The sequence below is a fragment of the Linepithema humile genome, chromosome 5 (genome assembly GCF_040581485.1).
Source record: "Linepithema humile isolate Giens D197 chromosome 5, Lhum_UNIL_v1.0, whole genome shotgun sequence".
Classification (NCBI taxonomy): domain Eukaryota; kingdom Metazoa; phylum Arthropoda; class Insecta; order Hymenoptera; family Formicidae; genus Linepithema; species Linepithema humile.
This window is the reverse complement of record NC_090132.1, coordinates 11,680,501-11,685,595: the sequence shown is the minus strand read 5'-3', so window position 1 is coordinate 11,685,595 and position 5,095 is coordinate 11,680,501. Positions and strand designations below refer to the sequence as shown.

The 5,095-nt window shown below is 33.1% G+C and overlaps 1 pseudogene; it reads right to left on the bottom strand.

The window, feature by feature from the left end:
* Window positions 1-584: 584 nt before the first annotated feature.
* On the bottom strand, window positions 585-3,422 carry LOC137000041 (uncharacterized; annotated as a pseudogene).
* Between the last annotated feature and the right edge of the window lie 1,673 nt (window positions 3,423-5,095).

The window sequence follows — 5,095 nt, the reverse complement described above, 5'->3', positions numbered from 1 at the left end:
CTCTCTCTCTCTTTTAGCTGACAAGAGGAGCACCAGAGATTGTCTCCTCCAATTTCATTGAACTTAATATATGTTATACATCTATCCTCCCTCTAATTCATCTTAAAATAATAGGACCCACCTCTCAAGCATTCGCGAGAAAAACGCGTTTAAAGATTTACGTGTGTGTAATGTACCGTGTAGTAAGAACAGATTGACAGCTAAGCAGCGTAGTCTAGTCGGTAAGGCGCCTGACTACAATACTGCATATTACTGGTTCGAATCTTACTTTTTCCACTTTTTTTTTTTAATTTTTTTTTGCAACGTACTATTGTGGTGTATGTTTTTAAATATTTAGCCTGTAAAATAACTGTTTTAATTATACAATTAATTACATTTCAAAAATTATAATAAAATTCATCTATTTATTAATGTTTTTAAGGTTTTATGAATAAAATTTATGTAATATGAGAAAGTGTTAATAAAATATTTTATAATATATCATGAAAGGAAAGGAAAGTAAAAGGAAAAAGTCAATAAAAAAGTCAATTTTCTATAACAATATTCATAAGATTTTAATCAGCAAATTTTTAATAAACATATATTTAATCATCTTCGGAATGAGATTCATTTTTGGATGAGTTACATGTTTTGGGATGATATTCATCATAGAAACATACAAAACATAATATTTTGTTACAATGAGCACATTGAATAAAGCCCACATTTTTACAACTACATATTTTTTTAATTATTGCAATAGAAAAACATATTTCGTTCATATTGAGAAATATCGGTCTCTTTTCTATTAATTTTGATGCATACTACGCATATAAAAGTATCGGTTTAAAAACGGGAGCGCTCAATTGATGCAATAGCAAAGAATGTATTTTAATAGCATCTTCACGAGTACCTATTTCTCGTTGTTGTTGTAATAAAGTAGAACAATTTTGCAACTTTTTAATAAAATTTTTTACTTGCCAATAAAAATAAACGTCGCATGGTTGACAAAGAGGTGTACATTTAGGAGGAATTACTTTTACAGTACATGATGCTCTGCCTACTTCATTATCGAAAATATCGTCGTACAATGTCATATCCGTTTGACCTCCCCATGAATCAATCAACAACAAAAATTTATTATTTTCAACATAAGGCGATAAACAATATTTTAAATAGTCTGCATATATATTTTTTGTCAATTTACCTGACTTCGAACATGTTACGAAAATGTTTTTATATTCTACAATTAAATGATCAATTTTTTTTGCACCACAGGACCAAATTTTCCTGTTGATTCCTGCATGCATAAAAAAACGACAGGTAATATTTTTCCCGAAGCAGTAATAGTATATTGTGCTGTGTAAGAGTGAGAGATATCATGCAGACTTTTCTTTTTAATCAGGACAGTCTTTGAACCTTGTGATGCAAGCGTTCTATTATATGTAATTTGATATTGACAGCCTGTTTGATCCGTGTTAATAACAAAATCAAAATCATATTCCGCCATAATTGCTCTTGTTTGTATTTGGAATCGTTCGGCTGATTCCAATATTTCATCTAACGATGCATGTTCTCTGTTACTAATATACCTTGTAATTTTTCGTTGCCGTATTCTATATTTATTCTTAAATCTGTCGATCCAACTTTTGCTGGCAGAGAAGTTAAAGGCATCATTAATGAATGGAAATGCTATTGCCATTGCCCATTGCTGTAAAGTTCTCGTTGTTATCTGAAAATCAATGTAAATATCAATTTAAATTTTTGAAATCTTTGTAATTCTATAATATATGTAGAAGTATTTGTGTAAAATTATACTTGCTCAAGACACGCTCTTGCTTCCTGAAAGTGTTCGAATGTCTGTATTTCAATATATTTCCACTTATCTATTGATGTTCCTCCTCTTTTGACGTCTTCTTTCCATGCACGCAGCATTCTTTTATCTTTTAATTTGTGGCAACCTTTTCTTTGCAAAGTTTTTATGCTCCATGTAGGATGAATCTCGGCAAGAGCAACCGTTTTTTCTTTGTACGCAAAATCAGTAGTTTTATAATCGCGAGAAACTTGCAATTCTGGCTGGAATTCATTGTCAGATTCTTCAGGAATACACTATAAATAAAGTACATTTACGTTGTTAATTTTATGTCAACTTTAATGATTCAACAAAAGAAAAAGATAAAATGATTCAAAAAAGATTCTAAACTTACCTCTTTATATTCTTCTTGATTGACAACATCAATCTCTTCCGCGCATATAAGATCATCATCTATAATTATTTTGCGCTCTTGTAGCATGAATATTATTTCTTTAAAAATTTTTTTACCCATAGCAATGGAAGCCTCCGATATTTTAGTTGGTGGAGTATTAGTTAGCAGATTTTCTGCTTCTAATAAACTCTTGCAATAAATAAAAGCGTTTGTTAGATTGTTTTTCATTTCTTCATTATCATTCGGCGGAGATTCCGGGCTTGGAATATTTTCTTCTGCACTAGAACTTGTTGGTTCTTGCATTTTTATAAATGTATTCGCACTGCAATTTACACACGGTATGCTCCGAACGCTAGCTACTGCTCGAATGAACCCAACGGTCACAAAACCGTTTCAACAACCTTATAGTGTTACAAAGAAAACAAGTTCTCAGGTAACGCGCGTATAACACAGATATCCTTGTCTGTGTAGTCGAAATTCCTTGCGGCAAGAAAAAAAATCGTGGCTAAAATAATTTTAATTTTTTTAATTAAATATAAAATAAATTTCAACACACATACAATTAGTAATATTTTATTAACACATTCTAAAATTGTATAATAAAATTATATTTTATTCATAAAACCTTAAAAACATTAATAAATAGATAAATTTTATTATAATTTCTGAAATGTAATCAATTGTATAATTAAAACAGTTATTTTACAGGCTAAATATTTAAAAACATACACCACAATAGTACGTTGCAAGAAAAATTAAAAAAAAAAAGTGGAAAAAATAAGATTTGAACCAGTAATATGCAGTATTGTAGTCAGGCGCCTTACCGACTAGGCTACGCTGCTTAGCTGTCAATCTGTTCTTACTACACGGTACATTACACACACGTAAATCTTTAAACGCGTTTTTTTCGCGAATGCTTGAGAGGTAGGTCCTATTATTTTAAGATGAATTAGAGGGAGGATAGATGTATAACATATATTAAGTTCAATGAAATTGGAGGGGACAATTTCTGGTGCTCCCCTTGTGAGTTGAAGAAGGTTCAATATTATTTCTATTATTGCGTGTATTATTATTTAATGTTACTGCACCATCTGCATCTATAAAGAAAATGGCATAACTAAAAATAATATAACTCTGCACAGAAAATAGTGTTATACTGAAACAATATTGATCCTTTACCAGTAACAGTTGTAATTCTGGTTTGTAACTCTTCTGTAAGATCCTCATTAGTAAGATCCTCTGTAAAATCCTCTTGTACATTTACTTTAACCTCAGTATTGATTATGACCTGTTCAGAATGCTGGATCTCCTGTAATGTGAGAGTAAAGAAAAAAAGAAAATAAATATCTTAACTATCATATTTTTTTTACTTATTTAATAATAATTTTTTTATTTTATTACCTCAGTATCTCTTAATATGTCAATGGGATCATAAATTTGTAAAATCTCAGCGTTTTGGATCTGAACATTTTGGATTTCAGCTTTAAATTTAATATTAAATAATAGCCTTTCCTCAGCCAGTGGAATTAATTCACGTATTGTATCTTGATCTATATAAGGAAATACTTGCTGAGTAATTTTTTGATCTATAAGCAGAGCAATCTTCTCTTAAAATATGTATGTGGCACACAAACTAAAAGACATATTTAATATAAACTATTTTATTTCTACACAGAAAAAAAGACTATTCTTGTTTTGAATCTTTATTCTCAACATATAAATCTTGAAAAGGGATTATATAGCATTAAATAAATAAAAATTACCTGTTCGTTTAATATTATATAATTCTGACATAAAAAATATATTATTTATTCAAGAATAATTTTCTTCAAAAGAAAAAACATGTTAGAAGTATATGTTCAAACTAAAAAATTATTATAATATAATTAAGACAATTGTAACGGTGCGAATTTATCTCGTGATCTTATTGCTAAGCGCGGAATAGCTCGCCGGTGCCAGGATTCGGGATAAGCGGTCAGACGGAGAGACTCCAATCAACTAGACCAATTTGGAGGTAAAAATAAATATATTCTTAACTGAAAAGGTTACGATACATTGTAATATGAAGAACAAGCGGTAGTTATTACAGCAAGCGAGTGCGGCGTGCAAGCGAGAGCGCGAGAAAAGCGTACAAAAGCGGGTAACGCAAGAGATTTAACGTACTAAGCAGTAGGACGCAAATGGGCGTGCAAAAGCGTATGATCGGGTTAAGCCGCTATGCCCCGGAGTAAGAAACTGTCGCGAGTGGGGGTAACTTAAAGTAAGGCCAGTATCTGCCGCGAAAGAATACAAACTAGCGGACACAAGCTAGTAAAGGCTAAGCTATTAAATATAACAAAAGAATATAAACAAGAAAATACAAACTAGGAAGCGCGAACTAAAAAATACTTAATCCTACGGAGGAAGGAACGGTGAACGGATGCCGAGTGCGCCCGGCGGAGACAAAGTGCTCCCTGCTCCCAGAGGAAAGGAAGAGCCGAGTCAAAGTGCGCCCTGATGGCTTGGAAGGTCTGCAGCGTGCTCACTGCAGACCGGGGAAGGTCTCTACTGGCCGGAGCGACGGCCTTATATACCCGCTTGCCCCACTCGGCGGCCGCATTCCGATGACGTGTTGCGGCCGGCGGCTCGATGCGCGGACGATCGTTGAGGCCGATCGCGCGAGTAGTAACATGGGTTAAACCCATGTTACAAACGGATATCCATTCGGATTCCACGATGCGTATTTCAGCGTCTTGCTCTTCTCCGTCGTCAGTGATATATAGTTTTTGATCGTGCTCGTTATTCCAATGTTTCTGTTACGATCGATTTCAACTCCGTTGAGCTCGTATCGCATTTCATCAAACATGAACGCGACACAATTATTTCCCATTATACACACGTTATCTCTAGCCTCATCAGTAAGATTCGTA